A 21,590-nucleotide genomic window follows, 5' to 3' on the forward strand; every position below is an offset into this window, starting at 1 on the left:
AAATTAATTCATCAAGGATGAGCTTGGCTTGGATGATACCTCAGATGAGAAGAACAGAGAAGTATTTTGTCAAAATACAATATGTGGACAAGTTCCTGATCTTCAATGGAACTGACAAAGATTCACATTTAGAACTCATTGGAAAGCTAAAACAATGTTTTGGCATTTATAATGGTGTTTTTAAATGTCTTCTTAGCACTTGAATTATGTTATTTTACTCTACGTAGTTACTATTCCACTGATTCATTTTTCTTTGTTTGTTCTATTTTAAAGTAGAACATTCTGGAAAAAACCAGAACTCAAAGCCAATTCATCTGTTTTGCTCACCCTGGCACAGCGATGTTTATTTTGAAAGGAATCTTTTAATGATCTTTTCCAATTAAAAAATATTTTTTAAAAGACAATTCTTATCCTGCATTAGTTATTGTATTACATGTAAGCCCTTTTAAGCAGTAAATTCCTCATGATATTAAAGCTAGATTCCTGGATTTTTACCTGACTTCTCTACTTTGCTACCAACCTTCTGCTCAGTGTAGTACATCAGTTTTCCCTTTGAAGAGAATGTCCCTTCTTTAGTGGTATTCTAGTCACAACAGTCAGGTATTTCAGACTGTGAAGGGAAAGTCAAAAATTAAAAAATAATATAGTTCTACTCATGCCAAGGGGATAGTAACACAGCAATCAAGCCCTGTTTGGCAATGAAATTAGAATAGCACAGAAAGCAATTATTTTAATGCAGATAAGCTCTCAGCTAGGTTTTTCACCTTTCTGCAGTCACACAACTTCTGCTGAAAAATTATACCTGGGACATTTGGACTGTCATTAACCAATAGTTCAGACTCAACATTAAGAAGAAGTACTACTCTTCAAAAAGATGATCTAAATGGTCTATTTCATTTCTTATAGGCACATGCAACTTCGTCCTGATTAAACTACATCCTCACTACAACATTAAGCTCAGTTCTTATTGGGTTTTTCTCCACCAGATTTCATCATCCACAGAGATGGTTCAGAAGTACTGTGAGTTTTGCTCCAGGACATTCATGGCTCCATGTACTCAGTCAGCAGGGGATGCAGTGTCTTGCTTGTCCAGATACACATCTGCTGCTTCAGGCCTGGAAAATCTGTTTGTGCTTCCAGCCAGAAGTCTCCAGAGGATTAAGTAGCCTCCAGCAAAACTCTTCTGCAATAGTGTTGAAATAAAAAATGTTAACATGTCCAAAACACTGATTAAACCCAAATTAATCCTGAAGCAGTTATGGCAGCCCTTCTGTGCATATGAACCTGCTGAACCAGCAACTGTGCAACATCTGAAGCAGCAGCCATTCAGGGACAAAGTAAAAGCATAACAAGAAATCCAAGATCTGCTTGGGGTGTGTTTCAGAGAGCTTGTCTGCTGCTAACTTCCAAGTAGCAAGTCCTTCAGTGCACTCTGCTGCCATTGTAACCTCTGCCAGCTCAGTGAGACAAGAACAGATCCACTGTCAGCTGCCACATTTGATTATGCTGATGTAAACTCAGTTTCAGAGAGGTCTCAGCCCACCCAGGACTCTTATTAGATCTGTTAGGGGCTCATGAAGTCCTTCACCAACATCTTGAGTGAGCACTGGGAGGTTCAGGCCAGGAAGTCCTGTAGTACCTACAGCACACCTGGAAGATGGCAGATTAGAGTGGAGCAGCAGAGAGTGCTGCTTAAACCCTGTAATCCTCACAACCACAGGTTAGAGACCTTCCTGAGTGCTCTGGTTCCTGGACCACTACTACTACCACCACCCTCTCATTTAGATTCCTATGTCACATGGGTGATTTGGGGGCTCAGTGGCATTTAAGACATGCTGCATTCAACATTGCACAATTTAAGGCACATTTCCATGGAATTCAGCGTGGAATTTTGTTGGCCTTCCTTTTCACTAATGTACCTGTAGAAGCACTTCCTGTTGCTCTTCCCATCATCACCAGCTATCAGCTTAAGCCCAGTTTTGGCTTTCTTAATCCCATCCTGTGTAGTTCTGCACTGCTCCTTGATTGCCTGTCCCTGCTTCCCCCTATTATGTGTTTTCTTTTTATGGGCTAGTCAGTAGTTTTCTGTACATCCTGGCCTCGTGCACTGCCTTCTTAACCTCCTGCATGACAGTAGGGATCATGCCTGGGCTTTGAGGAGATGGCCCTTGAAGGTCATCCACCCTAAACACCCCTTTACTCTTCACAGCAATATCCCATGACAAGCTGCTTGCTAGTTTCCTGAACAAGACAAAGTCTGGTGTTCTGAGGTGTTCTCATTTTTCTGCTACTCACCTATCTCTGCTTCCTCCTGGTCTTAAATTCTACCACTTCTTGGTCTCTCCAAGGGTGCCATTGACCATCACAACCCCAACCATTACTTCCTTGTTTGTGAGTAGCAAATCAATCAGAGCATCCCCTACTCAGCATGGCCAGCACCTGTGTCAAGAAATCATCCCTGACCCACTCCAGAAATCTGGATTTCTTGCCCTACTGTGTTGCCTGCTCAGTAGATTTTAGATCAGGCAGTAAATCTACAAAAGCTAGAGCTTGAGACAGTGACACTTCTTCCACTAGTGAGAGAAGGCTTCATCTGTTTTGTGTTCTTGGCCAGGTGCTCTGTAACAAATGCTTACCACAATGTTCCCTGTGATGGCCTTCCCTCTGTTCCTGGCCATCACACAGTCCTTAGCAGAATTCCACTCATCTGGGCTGCTCCTCTCTGTGCAGAGCATCTGCCTTTCACATCTCACCCTCCTCCTTCTAAAATGCACATATCCACCCATCACAGCACTTCAGCTGTTAGACACTAGAGAAAGAGCTCTGAGTATGAAGGAGCAATGGGTGGGTTAGTACCCTGCCTATCCAGGTCTGCAATACTGTGAATGCTCTGCCTAAAATCCAATCAATATGGAGATCCAGGCACCATCTCAATGTGACTTGCTGGAACACCTAAATTAGATGGTGCACCTTCATCTCTTGATGATTACTCTGAAAAATGATAATAATAGCCTTGGGGCAAGGCTTTAATCCACAGTCCCCACATATCCCATTATAGTTACAAACACGTCATGCATACTCAGTCAGGTTCAGTAGAAAGAATTTTTTTCCAGTGTAATAAAGACAGATGAACAATGGAAGCCCTCTCAAAGATCCAGTTTCCAGTTCCTTCACAAAGTCAAGGACTTCCCTGCTTGCCCAGATATGGTCATGGTCAATGTGCTTTTTTGTTGGCTTCAGATAGGAGAGAAAAAAGGAAGGAGCCAACAGAAGGGAACCCATTTGAGGTCAGACCTCATCAGGACCAGCAGACTTGGGAATTTGTGTCCAGAAGTGACTTGTTTGTATTCAAGGAAAGGGGAAAAGACTGTTTATTCCTCTGTAAATAAACAAGATCACACTGCATTTACACAAGCATTGTCTCTTCCAAATAGAAAGGCTGTGACAGGTGACAGCATACTTACAGCCTGTTTCTTGAGCCTTAGTATGATCTCTTTCACATGGAAGAATAATTAGGGAAAGAACATCTTGAAATTCTTCAAATTGCAGTTTGGTTTCTTTCCTTCAAGCTGTAAAAATCTTGCTGCAGATATTTACAATTCAGTTTGAGCCACAGGAGCTGTAACTAGTTTGTGTTTTGTCCTTCCAGTGCAGTTTCTTAAAAGGATGAAGGTCTTCGTCCCAGCCAGCACACAAGCACATATCACCAATATTTGGAAGCAGGAAAATCCAGAAAGTAAATTCAGATATTAAGGAAATCCAGACTGACAACCCCTCTTCCTTCCTGCAGCAAATCACTGCCTGATCCAGTTTCCAGTTTGACTGCTGCTCTTTCCCGCAGTACACCTGCAGGTAAAAAAGCAATACAAGCAACACACCCATTCCCAGGTGAGGAGCAAGTGAGGTGATGGTGCAGCTGTGTCTGTACAAAGGAGCTGCTAATGGTCCTCCTTGACTGGAGGAGGGTTGGTTGGTTGGTTGGTTGGTTGGTTGGTTGGTTGGTTGGTTGGTTGGTTGGTTGGTTGGTTGGTTGGTTGGTTGCTTGCTTGCTTGCTTGCTTGCTTGCTTGCTTGCTTGCTTGCTTGCTTGCTTGCTTGCTTGGTGCAGTTCTGGCTTTGAGAGGGTAAGGGAGACAAACCACAGAATAAACAGGAGCAATAAGAAGCATCTTTAGAGCTCTGTCAAAGAGTGCTTTGTCTGTCTGTGAGGGCAACTAAATGCATGAGCTAAAAAAATATTTTTCCCCCACGGCAGGGAGGAAACACTGGTGGGATCAGCACCCAGTGAATCCCCATTTTTAGGGACAAAAGCCACATTCCTTAACACATATAGAAGTGTTAGTTCACTGGTCTCACTAGAGCTTAGCACTACTAAAATGTCTCTGTGATTACAAGCAAAAATGGACAAATACTGTCCATTTTTGCTGGTGAAATGCTGGTTTCAGCCTGCACAGAAAAATGTGCTGTTCAGACTCCCTTGGTGTTCCATGTCTATCAGGTACTGGCCCCTAACAGGACAAGAAGAACAGTCTGAACCAGACAGACTCAAGACAGGGAACCTGCAGGACCTCCAGGTCTTGCCATGCTGGCTCACAGAGAACCTGCTGAGCATAGTGGCTGCTGCCTTCATAGGCTGCTGCTCCAAACCCACCTGCAGTACCAGTAAATGAGCTCACTTCACTTTTTTTCATACCACTACCCATGATGGTCACCCCAAATCCAGCTGCCCTCCCTTGCTACACTGCCCCTTTTCTCACAGCTACAAAGTCTGAAACTCCCAAGAACACAGTTTCCTTAATTAATCATCAGGCAATTTTTTTTTATTTTCTCTGTCTCTTTTTCCATTTCTGAGTTGCAGCATCTCCTGCCAATGCTCAGCTTGGAATGAATTTCTACAACAGAGCCATATAACTTCTGAAAATAGATACTTACACTGGAAAGCCTGACACACCCTATATGGAGCCTGTGAGTGGCAGAACCATAATCAAAAGAGAGTCAAGACACTAGGCCGTGCTAGCAGCATTCAATTAGGCTCTGAGCAAAGCAGCCCTAAGAGAAGAAAGTAAATGGGAACTCTGTAAACGCCCCCAGGCTCTTTTCATCACTCAGAGGCATTTCAGTTTGTTCTCTTTAGGGTGACCCTAGCTCAGGAGAGTTATTCCAATACAGCTGGAACGTTCAGAACACCTTGAAAAATAAAAATTCTTGGAAATAGCCAACTGTCGTGATTTCCTGATATGAAACTGCATGTAAAACCTATGGGGGAAAGAAGCCAGGAGTCATATGATATGTCTGAGCTCTGCCTATCATTAGCAAGGGTGGGTTTTTCAGGATAAAATTCTCCTGGGCCAAATAACAGGAGAGTGATAAATAAAGCTTGTCAACTGCCCTTTCTGACTCACTCTCTCCTGCTCAAGGGTGACTCACTGTCATGTGTGAAAGGCTGCCAGGTCCTCCTTACATGCTGAAACAAGCATGGGTTCTCTGTGTTAGACACACATAACCTCAGAAAAAGCAGACACTTGCTGCTGAGAAGGCAGCCCTGGAAAGGACTCTGCTGACTAAAGGACCTGAACTTCAAGGTATTTCTCAACCCTTTCTGAAAAGTTCAAGGTTGTTGTTAGATTACCACAGAAAACTTAGATGTGAAGCCATGGCTGAGGACTTGGCTGGTGAGAGCAGTGTTTAAACCATGGCTTACTAGGACCATGAAGGTTTACCAGGTAACTCCTACAGAGTGAGCCAGCCAGCATGTTCTAGGTGCAGACAGAAGTAACCGACGAGACCCTGCCTGGTCTAGAGCTGCCTTTTGTCCAAGGAAAATGGCATGAAAAAGGCAGTCCCTTGTTGCTCACTATTTCATGGGGCTGCTCTCTCAAGAAGCCTGTGAGGAGCCTGCCTTGAATCTGTAGAGAGGCAAACAAAGCACGTTGAACATCATCTCTGAGTGTGAGTATTCACTGAGTGTTCCTGAGCAGCACCAGCAGCTGCCCAGTGCTCCCTCCTCTCTGCACTGACAAGGACCTTGCAGGTAAGTGCACAAAAAGCTTGTTTGCACCCAGGAGCTTTGCTGCCTACGTGAGTGTGTGCTCCACCCTTTGGTCTCCTCCTGTCATCCCGGGCCCACCACCGGCCAAGTGCGCAACTCTGTGAAATCTCTGCCCCAGGCACTAATAACAAATCCCAGTTATTAGCACATACCACAGTCTGCATTGCCCTGCAGACAGGTGGCAAAGGACACCTTGCCCTTGTACCCTTTGGAAGACTCCATGCACTGTCTGTTGCCGTGCCGTGACAAAGCAAGGTGCTTTTGCAAGGACAAGCGTGCTGGGATGTCAGCCCACAGGTCCCAGAGGGCCCTGTGCTGCAGCTAGAGGGACACAGCTGCACCTGTCCTTTGGCACACAGGGGACTCCTAATGCAGAAGCTGACAGGTTTCTCCCAGGACTAAGAGGGGAAGATGTTCCATAGCCTTCCTCAGCTCTAGGTATTGGCCAACATCTTTCTGCATCACGTAGGGAAACCATGCTGCCACAGGGCAGGTATAGCACAGCTGCCTCCTGCGTGTCCCGCCAGGTGTGCACCATCCAGAAGTCACCCATGCAGCTGGGAAAGCCACTCACACGTGCTTTGACCCAGAAAAACTGCACCTAAAGCCCCATCTTAAGGTCTCACTTAGAGTCCTGGATGCTGAGAATTTTAAACTTTCTGTGCTGAAGGGCACAGACCCGCAAGAAAATACTACATTTGACCTGAGGCCGTGGACAAGGCTTCCAAAATTGATTATTAGCACTGGGATTACAGGTGTGTAGTTTGATTGGAAGTGTGTAATATCACTGGGTGGAAGACTTAGAGTTTAAGGTTTTAGAATATAGCAATATACATGGGGCAAGATGGAGGTTTTAGGGAGGTGGCTGGTTGTTGTTCTTTCCCTTCTTCCTTCTTCATGGTGGTATTTTTGTAATTGGACAGAAAAGTCCACATTGCAGACTTCCAGTGATCAGTTATTGGGTTAAAAGTGAAAATAATTTACGTGTCATTTCTTAATTGGATAATTTTGCCTTAAAAGACCTTGTAACAAGAGATGGTTAGCCATTTTGTAGCTTGCTAGTAGAGTGCTGTAAAACTCATGACTTGTTATATAGGCAAGAAATAAAAAACACCTAAGCCTGAATACAAAATATCATCTGGAGAGCTTTGATCCCGACCTTGACAGAGGGAGAAAAAAGAAGCCAAAACCCAGCATCTCACCACCATTTTTCAGATCATAGGATCGCTAACCTGTCTGCCTGGAATGAAGGTATAACCTAAAAATATTAATTTTGAATAGAATCACAGAATGGTTTGGATTAGAAGGGACCTTAAAGATCATGTATTTCCAACTCCCCTGCCAAGGACAGGGACACCTTGCACTAGACCAGGTTGCTCAGAGAATAAAGAGTGTACAATCATTTATATGAGGAAGATAAAGAAGCCACACACAGTTCTAAATCTATCTTTTATATTTATTCTTCTCTGGGAGAAGGTTTCCATCACCTAAAATTTCTAAGAGGTCATATTTAAATAGTTTTGCTGTGTACCAGAACGGATGTCTAATGAAAAGCTTAAAGAGAAGCTGCAGGCCACAGCAGCCTCATCCAATGGTAAAAGGACTCACCTGACACATGGAAAACAAGCCTAGGCCACAATGCTACTTAGGCATTTAATATCACATGTGCCAGGCTAAGTATTAGCTGTGAACCTGCACTCCAAGTGTCTGTCTCAATCAGGCAGTGCAGGGCCATCCCACAGAAGTGATCCGTCCCTGGGCTATTGGTCACTCCAGAAGAAGTACATTTCTCATCATAATTGTGCTGCAAATTTTCATCCTTTTAAAAACTGAACCACATATTGCAAGGGTAATATAATTGTATTCTTCTTATTCTGCATTCATATATTTTATTGAAAAACTTCCAAACTGGCACTAATGTGTCAAATTTCTCTTCTTAGCAATGATGAAATATTACATCTGTGGTTTTCTTCCACTTAATCATCCATTATTTTTCCACTGATTTTTATCAGCTATTACCAAGTCAGGATTTCATCCTTGGTAAAATTTCCATGCTAACTTTTTAATATTTGGCAGGTACAGACAGTTTTATAGGTAAAATAGTCATAATTAAGGTTCATTCTATCCAAGGAAAAAAAAGAAAGATAGGAAAGGAAATTAAAAAAAAAAAACAAAACAGCAAGTGAACACAACATATTAGAGATTCTGGAATAGAATAGCTTCCTTCAGAAGCAAAATTGCACCAATTTTTTGGCTCTACTAAGTTATGCCTGCTGGTTATTTTGCTAACTCTTTAGAAAAACAGAGTTGGCACTGAAATCAATAATCATATTCATCTGCAGGTGTCAAAGCAGTTGTCAAAATCAGCCAGGAACATAATCTCCTCAGAAATGGCCCGACAAAGGCATTAAGATGAAGGACCAGGAATTACAGCCTAGATGTCCAGTCACCCAGCCCAGTCTTGTGTGTCAAACTCTCCTAGCTCTGACAAATGAGTTGGGCATCTTAAGCTGCAATTTCAAAGTGATTTACTGAGCAAAGTGAAACCATGCTGTCCCACAGACACCAGTGCTGCCAGCTGCTCTGACTGCAGCCACCTTCTGCCATTGCTCTCTGGAGCACAGTGCTGCCACTGCTCAGCCTTCCTCTGGGGCTTCTCAGGGGGGCAAACTGAAGTCATCTGTCAGGATAGAGGAATGCTCATCCTTGTTCTTGTTCTTTTTCTTCCTCTTCTCCTCCACTGTCCCACGGGGTGTGTGCATCCAGGATTTTAACTCACTACAATGAGCTCCAGTGATGCCGCCCTGTTAGAAAACATCATGTTAATCTGCTTGTCACAATGAAGAAAAGAAAAACAGGAGAGAGAGGGACAGGTTTGTAATGTTTCCTAGGCAAACCAGCAAAGAGCCTTGCTTCCTTTAGCAGAGAATGCATGCTCTGCCCCAGGGGAAAGCAAATAACCGTGCTTGTACCCTCAGCACCTTGAAAACCCCTTGTGCTCATGTCTGGAGTGAGCATGCACACAGCATGGATTGCAGACATCCCACTGAAGCTCCCTGAGAGTTTGGTTCCCCTGCATACCAATTACATGACTCTGTGTGTAATGTACAAAGCCAAGATGCTCGGGATGCACCTGATGATCCCAGAGCCTCCACAGAACAATTACAGGAGCGTGTGCAGCAAATTTCACACTCTCCAGAAATACCAGACTCACTGGTCATGTGCTGGAGACATGTCCAAAGGTTTGCATGTGCAGTGCTGTAGCATTCATGAAGGCAATTCTTAATTTCTCAATTCTAGGCAAAAGAAGAGTTAAGTCTTAAAGGGAGCTTTTCATAGACTTCAACAGAGCAAAACTGATTTACTGATAACTCAGTAGTAGACTTATTGCATTTAAAAGTACTGCAGTGGTACTGTTAACCACTGCTGGATGGGAAATGGAATTCCTCTCCTGTGGCATACCCAGGCTTGAAAGATTTCTCATGGATCAGGAGAAAAGGTTCTGTTTCTATTACCATCAAAATTGTATGTTTAAAGTACACTGTAGTAACAAAATTACTTTATTGGAATGAAGTATATCAGTAATTTCTGATCAGAACATTATTAAAAACTAATCAGAACATTATTAAAAGTCAAGAAGACTGAAGAAGTTGGAATGGATTATGAGCAAGGAAACAAACCCCATTTTGATTTTCAGAAGTTTTGATTCATTTCTGCTTAAGCTTATATTAAAGCATATTTCCTTTCCACAGAAAACATGATTTTTGAACAAGCTCTATGATTGGTGGTAGGTGCTTTGCCATTGGATAACCAAGAGAACTATCTCTGCAAGCTTCATGCTCTCTCAGGCCTCTCAGGACCTACTCTCCTGTTCCTCCTGTGCAGACCAAATCCTCAGTCCAGTGGCCCCTCTCCCAGTGAGAAAGATTTTTTATCCTTCCTTAAAGCACTACCAAATCCATGCATGGACCAGTGAAGATTTGAAAGCACTGGTTTTTTTAAAGGTATGCAGACAGATGAAGCTAGAAACAGAGTGAACTCAGATGGATTCCACCTTGCTCAACTCTGACCAGTTTGGTGTAGTCTTGGCTAGTCTAACCTGAGATCACCACTCAGTTTCCCTCAATAATCAATGGAAAGAGACTGATGGGATGAGTCACTCTGTGGGGGTTCCTATCACACACATCTCTCTCAAGAGGCAACAATTCACTCTCTGGCTGAGCTTATTTGTTCCACAGTGGTTGTGGAGGCAGCTGAAGGCATGGCCTGACTGGACAGAGAGTGTTTAGGCAGCTGCAGGCAGACAAGATGATCCCCACCCTGAATGACAGCATTATTATCAGAGAAAATATCACTACCAAACACCAGCTCATTGCATCTCACCCCTGAGTGTCTGCTTGCTGATTAAAAAAACAAAATCTGGCTTTTCATTCCTATGTAACATTTGTCATCCCTGGACTAAACTGAATCAGCTCCCTATGAATCTGATCTCTACCAAGTCTGTTCTTGAAAAGATGGCATCACTGGGACTGCAGGGTATCCTTGGAACTAAATCCACAATTTCACTCTTTCAGGGAAAAGCTTCCCAGTTTATGAAGTACAAAGTACAATATGGGCCCAGATATTCTGTACAGATTTTGCTGAAGCCCTGCCACATGGCAAGTCTCACAAATGTCTGCTGGAGCTGTATGTGCAGGCCAGAGGAGTTTATTGGCATCTAGAAATGTCACCAAGGGCAATGGAAATGAAAGACTGTAAAATTTCTTACCTACAGAGATGAAACAATGAGGCCAATGATGAGAAGAATCTGCAGAGCAGACTTCCCAGAGGGACCTCAGGCTGTGGTGGGAACTGTCTGGAGTCCAAGAGCCACCAAGGGACTGAAACTCCCCAGCTTAGGGCTCCAAGGGGAAAAGGTTTGGGCTGAAGGGCAAAGAGATGGTATTTTACAGGGACACCCAAGCCCTGGAGGTCAAATTTTATTCTATGCACTCTGCCCTACAAATAAACTACTGGGGGAACCAAAAGCAGAAAGGAGCATTTGGGTGTATGTGCAAGGGAGGGACACACACTGGGCTGACACTCAGTCACACTCTCTGTTTATCTTTGTGACTTTTTTACCTCAAAGAAGCTCCGATCTTTGTGCAATGATGTTTTTCTCCTAAGGCAGCAAACAAGAGCACAAAATTAATAGCAGCAGTCGTCCTTTCAGCTCTCTGAACAGAGCATTGAATATGACTCATGGGGCTATGCCAAGCTGGCATTCCACCAGGGCAATAAAGTTGTTGCTGGTAGAGCCTCATTAGCAGCACGCAGAGACCCACTGTCCAGGAGAAAGACAGGACTTCTGCGTTGTCTCAGAAGAAGAAAATGCAAAATATTGTATGGCTGAGTTAATTAAATCTGACAGAGAACAAAGCTGGTTGTGATGAGCAGGCGAGGCTCCCCCTCTAGACTGAGCTCTCTGCACAGGCCCCTCAAAAGTGGTCAGCACTGATTTAACCCAGTTCCCACTGAAGTCAATAAAAAAACTCTTCCTGACATCACTGGAAGAGCAACAAGCAGAGTTATTGGGAGCAAAAAGCCAGGACAACACTGAGACAATAAACTTGAAAACCAGGAAGGAGGTGCCTGAAGAAGAAATGTAAAACATGCTGAAGAACAACAAAGGTCCTTTGTTAAAGTAGCAGCAATTTGCCCAGTGGAAGCCAAAGAGATGCTGTCGCCACCCTCTTGAGCTCAAGATGGTCACACAAAGCCAGATGACCATCCCTCATGGAAGTGGCCATTCAGCAGAGGGTGATGCACACATCCCAGCAGCCACTCTGCTCTCCTGGAGATGGCACAACTCACCCTCATGGGAATGCAAGCACGTTTTCCCTGCTAACCTACAGATCCCTGCAGGTCCTGCCAGCTGCACAGGAAAGCCTGTCTCCACATCAGCTCACCAGCTCCTGACGTGTCCCTCACCTTCCTGATAACATCAAATGGTCCAGATTGATTCCCAGCTGCCATCATCCCAGAAATATCAATGCAATGCAGAGCATGAAGATTGTACCTCTCAGCATTTAGCTCCATTTACCATCCCTGGAGTTCTATTTACTGATTTTTTGATCAAGAAAACCACATATCTCCATACCTGGTTCCCACCAGACACATTTCTGCTGATGCTTCACATATACACAAGGGAAAAGAGACTTGACTCTGCATGTACAGCATGGCCCTTTGCCAAAGAAAACTCCCAAAACAGCTCCAATGATTTGGGTTCCTTATGGATTCTGGTAAAGAACAGCATTCTGTCTTCAGAGTACCAGAGAAGAGAAACCTAAAGTGACCCTAGGTACTTAAACCTAAATATGAAACCCAGATTTTCCTTTTAACATTATACAGCTCATGTGGTGTCTGGGAACTGAGATCCTAGTTTAGCAGAGAAACCTTTGTAGAAGCCAGGAACAGAAAGTAACACTAATAATTAGAGACAAAGAAGGCCAGGGGTCTTCACCCTTCTTTCTCCCAGTGCTTTCTTCCCTGAGGTGAGGCACTAAGCCAAAAGACCTGAGTGAAGTAAAGTTTCCTAAAATAAGTATTGAACTAGAAGGCACCTCCCATGTCTAAGGCACAGTTGCTAATTAGGAAAATTCAAAAAAAGGGTCAAGAAAACATCCTGGAGCAACAAGCTTCAGGACAGGACTTGTAAGAAATTTGAAAGAGTGAGCAAAAAGCATCGTGGCTTCTAGTAATGTAACAATATTTATTCTAAAATTGACACAGCAATATTGATCTCTCAGAGCTGTGAAGGGCATGGGGTGAGTTTGTGCATAAAAGAAAGAGGAGCACAGCCCTGTTTGCCCCACTGATGCAGCTCTGGGAACACTCTGTATTGTTCCCATCGTGACAAATGCCCATAAGGAAACTGGCACTACAGAAAGCTTGCACAATCCTCATAACTTAAAAGGAGAAAGCCAGACACACCTATTCCTTCCTTAGCATTGGAGGCACAAAAGGACTAATGCTAGCATATACAAATAACAGGTCTGCAGGAACTCTCAAATTCCAGTCTGGAATAGTGTCAAGACAGGATTTTAATGCAGCATTTTACAAATCATCTAAGTGTTTAAGCTGAAGATGATCTCCACCTAAGCATCCCTTTTTGCAATTTCAGGGAAAACACTTCTGTGAAACATCAATAATTTCATGTAAACACACAGACTTTTGGCAGATCTGGCAGAGAAAGCACTTTACCAACATAGTATAAGGTTTCATTGAAATGTTGCTATGGTGGATTGGAATGAAAAGCAACAGCTTCAACACCACCATGAACCCACAGCTGGGTTATAAGGAAATACAGCAAAACTGAGGCTGATATACCATCAAGAGTGTCTCAGCTTTTTAATCTAAACATTTTTCATGTTAAAAAAATAACTCATCCAAAGTAACCTTCCCCACAGTTTCCATGTCATCTAAACCCATGTGTGCTCAAAAAGTTCCTAACCATCTTATAATTAAGAGTGTTAACCAGTTCTGTCCTTCAGCTCTTGTACTTGGCTGTTCATATAATGGTCTGGGAGGATCCAGATAACATTTAAGGCTGGAATGAGTCAGGCTGGAAAAGATTATGTTTATATAATTGCAGCATGGTATGGGAAGTGCCCTATATTATAACAGGCTCAGCATTAGCCTAACTCTGAAGGCAGCTGTAGTCAGCCACCCTGTATGAGTAACTCAGTGAGCCCTCTCCTCACACAGCACCTGCCTTACATCATGAGGGCTTTAAAACACAGCTCTTTTCCAGCCTGTGTCTTTCCACAGCCTGGACACCAACATCCCAACCCAGCCTCCACCCCACACTGGGATGGAAATACTCAAGAACATGGTTTCACTCCCATGCTGGTGGTTTTTCACCACTGGATCTCTTGCTTGTCTCAATCCCTCCCTTTCACCAGGCAGCAGGAGTGGCTGAGGAGGCAGCAGAGCTAAAAACTCCCTGTTTTACCCAGCTGCATCCTGCTCTTAAATCCAAATTATTGCAATAGGTTCCTCCAACTGATTCTGATAAGCACAGCCGTTAGGGCCACCAATGAAATGTTGTCATGACCCTCCCTGTCCAACCAGAGAGAAGGTTGACTCTGCTCATCAGGATCTGGGAGCAAGAATTTGGCAGAGAAAGCTGCTCCCACAGTGCCTGGTGAAGAGCTGATGTGCCAGGATCCAGGGGAGACACATTCTGTGTCCAGCACCTTTTGGTATGGGACACACTGTAATGGAAGCCCTGTTGGGACAGCAATTTCAGCCCCCTTTGACTCCATAATTTCGTGGGTTACCTTCTCTTCTTGACTACAAAGAAAGCCAGGTTCCCCCACCCAGCCAGGAGCAAGGCTGCCTGGAGCAGTGCTGCAGGAAGGCAGGTGCATGTCTGTGACTCCTCTGGGGGACTGGCAGCAGTTTCACACCAGCTGACTGAAAGTTTTCAAGAAACTGCTCTGAGAGGATCCCAAGGGACTGGAGTGCTGTGTGGGGACTGCTGCTTTGTATTGCCAGGGAAAGGAAATTTTGTGTGAGGACATGCATGGCTGAGGAAAGAGTCCCTAACACTAGTACAGTCTATGATCTCTCTGTCATTTCATTTTCCTTCCATTAAACATTTTTTTCTGGGGCTTAGTTGCTGGCCAGGGTTAAACCACACCATCCTCATCACCTAATAAAAATCCCCTTTTTCTTGTCCTCATCATTCCCTTAAAGAGAGAGTTTCTCTCCCTTTTCAAACACCCTCTCAGCCTCTCCTGCCTTCTGGTTCCTTCTCAAATGTCACTGTCAATCTGTCTCCCTTTCAGCCCATAGCTGGGACCATCACTGCTGAAGCCTGGTTGGTCTCCACCACTCTGAAATAGCCAAGCACCACCTTCCCCACTCAGAGGAGGGATCCTACACTTCCAATGCCCAAGCACAGCCCCTTCCTACCTCTCCTCCCTGCACTTGCTGCCCTTCAGGTACATTGTCTCCCTCCCTTGCTAGACTTGTCTTTATGCTATCTCAGACTTGGCAGAAGCGAAAATTTATGCAGGCATAAATGGCAACCAGCAGGCACCCAATGATTTGCTTTCAAGATTAAGTGGAAGAGGCAGGGGTAAGATTCAAGGCTGCACTGCTTTTTGCCCCACTGACTTTCATATTGAGTCCAATAAAGTTTTCTGCTCTGTCTTCAGCAACACTTCTGCATACCAGGGCTACATCTCTCCAGTCTGGTATCCAGAGCTCTGCTGCAATTCATTGTGGCCAAATCAGTTGTCAGCAGCTCACCAGAAACACTTTTGGAATTGGTTATGAGATGAGACAGAGCTGCAGGAAGATCAGGACACTTCTCTGTCTCCTGATCCCATAGGTCTCTGTGACTCCTTGGCTCACAAGACATTTATTGTCCTGGGCATTCACTTGTGTCATGTGACAGAGACCTTGACCCTGGGCTACTGAGGCCCCTGACAGAGTCCCCAGAAGGGACTGACTTGCTTTGCAGTGGGCATGTGGTGCTGCTGTGCCATTCCTTGAGGGTGAGGATACAGTACACCTTGGCAAGGTAGGCCTGGACACCCCTAACTTCACCAACACATCTTCTCTAAAAGATGTTTTCACAGAAGGGGCTCTGGACAATAGGGACACAGAAAAAGGGACAGTTCCTGAGAAGTTAGTGTGGATTTTAGGCACCCAAACCAACATGCTGGCTGACACCACCATGAGGGATCCCTCTGGAGCATGGCTCAGATGCTTCCAGAGCAGCTGGGCAGTGCTGGTGGGGCCACAGGGGCTGGGGCTTGGGCCCAGACAGTCCTTCTTACCCACACAACACATAAGCTGCAGTCAGGCTGCTGTCTTTGATCCTGCACAGCCTATGAGCCCTTCCTGAAGGCAGCATGGCAGCCCTGGGGGCAGGGATCCCCAGGGCTGGCTTTGTCACTTTGTCAGCCCCGAGCTGCGGGTCTGGCTCTCCCGGAGTCACCACTTACTGCTCTTCAAAAAGGCCCACGAAGCCCTCGGGACCGCCTCCAAACAGGGCAGGCTGACACTGCAAGCCTGTATTTTAAACCAATTCACATCAAACACTAAGGAAATTCCAAACCAAAGAGCTTTCTATTTCCTCTGCTTCCCCTGTAATCCACCCGACTGTCTGCCAGTTCCTGGGAGTGCTGCTGGCCTAAAAGCTTCCAGCCTCTCCTCACACACGGGAGAATTGGTTTTATCTGTCCTTCCTTGATGGGCTCCAGCTCTAAAGCTTCCTACCCAACCCTTCCTTAATAAATTGAAACAATTACTCTGTGCTTCTCAAGGATAACTGCTAATAAAATTCAGCAGATTTCCCCCAAAAGACATGAAAGGGTTTGAAGTAGAACCAGAAACTAAAGGAGAAAGAAAATGCAGGACAGAAATAATAGCCCTTGTTCCATTCATGTCTCATCCACTGCTGGTGAGCTTTTGTTCTTAGAGTCACATATTTCAGAGATGAATCCTCCCAAGCTGTCTCCAGTGGGGAAATGCCTCATGCTCACTGCTTTGGAAAACTGGTTAGTTGTTTTTAATGTTATTTTACAAGATCTTCCCGAATCTAGAAAAAAATCGTGAAAGCCTCAGGCTTGGCTTTCCAAAGAATCAGCAGGGCATCAACAAAGGACAAAGTCACAAGAAGCAAAAGACATCCAGATTCATCCTGACTTTCTCTGACAGGACCCCCTTCCAATACTTTATTTTCCAGAGACAGTTTAATGCACAGAAGCAATGAATTCTGAAGGGTGGATGGTCTTAGATGTCCCTTGAGGGACTGTGGACTCTGATACTTCTACAAGTATCAGTGGTTTAGGTTCAAGACAGCTGAGGAGCTCTTCAGACCATCAGGTCTGGCTCAATATGGACAAAATTAGACCCAGCAGATGAGTTAAGCCTCTCAAATAGGCAGCCCAGATGGCAGGAGCCCCCAAAACACACCCAGGAGGAGCAGGAATAGCCAGCTTTGTTTTCTGTCTCGTTAGGTTATCTCACTGGGCCTGCAAGAAGAGCTGCTGGAGGACTGCACAGCGTTGGATGTGCCTGTCATAGGTGAGCATGAGGCTGATAAAGGGCTAGGTGGGTCACCAAGCCCTGTCTCCAAGTAATCTGTCTGTTGGTTTAACTGGGAGCAAATTACAGGCATCACTAAGGAGAAACTCGAAGTGGCACTGGCATGTCTGGCCTCCAGCCTGTCTCTCCTTGTGGCACATTGCCAGCACTACGCAGGGAAGCAAAAGAGCCTCTGAAATTAAATTATATCTTGGAGGAAGAGGGAGGAGTTTTCTCCCTGAGCAGGCCACTAGCAGCAGCCCTGAGCATGGGATTTATGTGGGATAGATACAGGAAAACAAATGACTGTGCAATCTTCTTTCATATTTGCCCAAATACATCAGCATATCACAAACCCCAGGATTCTTATCACAAGTGTAATTTTATGTCATTCCAATTCCATTCTGTAGTTACGAAATCCCTTTCACAAGGTCTCAGAACTCCACCTTCAGAACTACACAGTAGTTTTCCTGCTTGCCCCCACTACTTTCCAGTGGAAGATCATTCCAGAATTTTACTCCACAGGAGGGGAAAGACAGTCCTTGATACATTTGATTTGAAATATAGCAGATATAAGTTTGTAATTAGACCATGTGGACAAGAAGAAATGGGAGGTCTTGAATAGGGAAAGAAGGTGTAATACCAGAAAGCTCTTCACAGCATGACTAACATCCCCCTGCATCTACAATTCAGCTAAGACACTAAAACAATTAAGGTTGAACTTCAACATTAGTAGGAACTAAAACTGTCTTTTGTAATTTTATTTTCTTTACTGGTATTTATATTTAAGGAGATCAATATCCTGAATTACTGCTTCTGCATGGTAAGTGCCTGTTCTTAAATCTTGTCTTGACACTCAGGATTCAGATAATCCTGACAAGCAAGCACATCCCTTCAGGGATGGTAATGAATCTAAATAAAGCCCTGTTGTAGAAAAGGACAGTACTCAGTATATGTTTCCCACCAATAGGCAGGACTCACTTTGAGAGCACTGCATGACACAATGCACTGAAAAGTCTCATCTGACAGGGTTTATCTAGTAGCTTATAGCTGATCCCTACTAACCAGAGGTCCCTTGATCCAGGAAACACAACCCTATATTGCAGCAGGTCTGAGCTCCCCTTTGTTTCAGTCTCTTGCTGCATTTGCCACACCAGTCAATGACAGAGTGAGGTGTCCTGACCCATGGCATGGCCTCCTTGTCCTTTACCAGCCAAGAGCAAGGAAATCTTTTTGTGAACTGCAGCCCAGAGCACCTCAGCTGAGTCTATGACCTTTGTGTACTGAACTGTGCTGCTGGTTTTCTTTATTTATAAATTGTTCCTTGAGCAACGAAAGAAACATCTGTAAATCTATGGATGTAGAACAAATCAATTCCTTAGGGAAAGCAATCCTCCCACACTCTATTCTTCAATCCAGATAAATCTGCCTGTCTTTATATCAAGGCTTCATGAACTGTGAAGCGGGTAATCATGAGGTGATTTAGGAGAATGGTGAACCAATTCCAGAAACTACTGGAGTCCAGAAAATCACAGAAGTTTGATACAATCACAGCTTGTAATTCTGCAGTGCTTTCTCCCAAGGCACATAACCCTCTAACACAGCAGCTCCTGATCTGTTCCCTGGCATCCCCACTTCCACTCTGCAAGGCAGCAAATGTGGTCACACACCCTAACTTGGGAACTGCTTTCCCAGCAGTTATTCCTCATGCTGCAACATGTTTCTAGCACCCAAGAGTCATCAGAACCTGCTTTGCAAAGTATTTAGAAATGAAGTCTTAAAGCAGTGTCACCCACAGCACAAATTAACACGCAGCAAACTCAGTTGTGACTATTTGCTGCTCTGTTTTGCAGGCAGAAATGTCTGGATGCTAATGTTAATTCTGGGAAAGGACATTAAGGGATGGTCATTTGGTCCAGGGGACTGATTTAACACCAATGGTAGTAGAAATTATTTATTCAAATCACCTTGTGGACCCAGATTATTTGGTGGCCCCACTGCAGCAGGACTGGACCCTGCCACCACCCTGAACAGGAGACTGTGCTGATGCTGTGGCACATGGACAACAGAGCTCACCATTCAGGGAAGGGCTAAAGCAAAGCAGGGTTCAAGCCCTGCCAGAAAATCTGCCTCTCCCCAGCCAGAGGAGCCTATGCCCTGGAGAATACAGAGGACAGGGAGATGGGAGACATAAGTGGTGAGAACAAGGGGTTTCTGTAGTATCCCATATATCCCAACATAGCCAGCAGCTCCTGCTCACAAGCAGAGTCCCACTGATTCTGACCCAAAAGATTTATGGATCTATCTGGATCTATGATTCCAGATTTGCTGAGGCAAACTCTGTATACTTATACCCCTAATGCACTCACAAAATCAAGGATCTGCATTCCTTTTCCAGGTAATTCCAGGGCAATTTTTCCCAGGTGAAAAGGTAGGTAGAAGAGCAGGGCCATGAGAAACTCATCTAGTTTCTCATTCCTAAGTAGAAGGTGGAATGGTCACTGTGAAGTTTCCAGATCTGCAGATAGAGACACCACCAGACCATCAGGAGAAAGAACAAAGTCTCTGCTCAAGGGCTGCATTATACTAAATATTACCAAAATGGCTGAGACCTATTTGTAGCAAGCACACCACCCCACACTAGGACTTTGAAGGTTTTTAGAGAACCACTGACAGTCCAGTAAACATGCTGAAGAATGGATTGAGCTGGGTACTACCAGAGACATTTCCAAGAAACATATTTCCTGCACTTCACCTTCCTTTAGGTAACAGAATAGAAAGCTTTCAAACAGGTGATAAAATTATTTCTTTGCATGTGTTCAACACAACATGAATTCAGTATTGTTTCCCACTGAGAGATTTTAAACCTCTGATATTTCCCATTCTGCTTCTCAATCAGAAGAGAGGTCCCTCCACATCCAGCTACAAGCAAAATTCTCAAAGCAAACTCTGCATGACATAGCTCATACCAGCTACAAAAGGTAATGTGATGTGTCATTCACTTCTTTCAAAAGCAGAGCAGCATCTGAGAGCATACAGAGGAGAAAAACAGTATTTCCTCAAAAAATTGCTAGTGTCAGCAGAAACAGCTTTCTAAGTTGTAGAGGCAATGCCTTGCTGATGTGAAATACCAGCAATTACTCACATTTTACATCATCCAACGTCACCATTCATGTTGTATCCACTTGTTCAGCCTATGCAATTTTCCTTCTTTGTCAGCCAGCCTTCTCTCAGGGAGCATGGCACTGCAATCCTCTTGGAAGATGCTGGTGGTTGACCCATATATAACATTCAAGGACACAGGGCTTATTCCAGTCTGAGAATATTGTCTGCCTGGTACATGTTCTCTTCATTGCACTCAGTTTCAAAGGGACAAGCAGTGAAATGTGCTTGGCAGGTATTCTGAAGTAACTTTCAACTGTTAGAACCACAAATCAGGCTGGGGATGTTGAGAGAAACAGGACATTTCACCTCTAAGGTTGCATCTGAAGTTGCTCCTTTAGTTGCTAATATAATAAGTTGCAACTGTATTATATAGATCAAAGAAGTTTTAAGTAATGGATGAAAGTCAGCTATACCATGTTGTGAATTTATAAAATTAATAACAATAATAATAATTTAATCTTTGAAGTGCCTTACACAGATGAATTAATTACCTCACAATACTCTTTGGAGTAGATGAGAATTATTACCTCATTGTGAGCGATCTGGAAACAGCAACAAAGATGCTGAATGACTTTACCAAAGTCAGACCAGGCTGAGCCTGAGCTAGCATTCAACACCAGGCATGTCTGGCTCTGTTTTTGTGTTCAGACCACTCATCCACCCTGTTGAAATGACAGCTGGCTTCCTGCTTCATGTGCTTTGTTCAGACATGATCCTCAGACAATGGGTGAAAATATTGTTACCCAGATGATCTTGTTTCTTTTGGAGCTAGGCTAGTGGAACTGAAATACCTCTTTAATGTCTTAACATGCATTTCCCAAAAGAGAGCATTTTTTTCCTTCCTTGAGGTTTTCCTCAGCTGCTGGATTGGAGCTGAAATACAGAGTATGAGCATGAAGCAGTATGATTTGAAATTACTAGCAGCAGTACTAGAAGAGGTCAACATCCCAGAAAAAGAAGACATATCTATTTTGACCTCTAGCTGACACTAAGAAAATATTTGGGTTGTGGTGAGGCCATTGTGAGATGTTGCTTTCAAGAATACAGAAGCAAAGAACAAAGGGGCTTCTGGGGCTCTTTTGCTCTGCCTCCTGCCCCATATGCCCTGTGACACGTAAACCCTTCCAGCAGTGTCTCCAGTGGCTTTAGGAAGATTTCAGATGCAAACTGTCCCATTCCAGAGCTCTTCTTTGGGATCACTGAGGGAAGATCAGGCAGAGGTCACCACAGAGCCCACACCTCTCCCTAGAGAGGTGCCAGGCAGAGTTAGCAGCATTCCCAACCCCAGTGGAGAA

At 44.2% G+C, this 21,590-nt stretch overlaps 1 long non-coding RNA gene across 1 annotated transcript; it reads right to left on the reverse strand.

The window, feature by feature from the left end:
- Nucleotides 1-7,480: 7,480 nt before the first annotated feature.
- Nucleotides 7,481-20,725, reverse strand: LOC132329408 (uncharacterized). The gene is made up of 2 exons (XR_009487057.1): nucleotides 20,276-20,725; nucleotides 7,481-8,852 (listed from the first exon to the last, which is right to left on the reverse strand). It is a non-coding gene; the product is annotated as an uncharacterized LOC132329408 (long non-coding RNA).
- Nucleotides 20,726-21,590: the final 865 nt, after the last annotated feature.

The sequence above is a fragment of the Haemorhous mexicanus genome, chromosome 6, assembly GCF_027477595.1.
Source record: "Haemorhous mexicanus isolate bHaeMex1 chromosome 6, bHaeMex1.pri, whole genome shotgun sequence".
NCBI lineage: Eukaryota > Metazoa > Chordata > Aves > Passeriformes > Fringillidae > Haemorhous > Haemorhous mexicanus.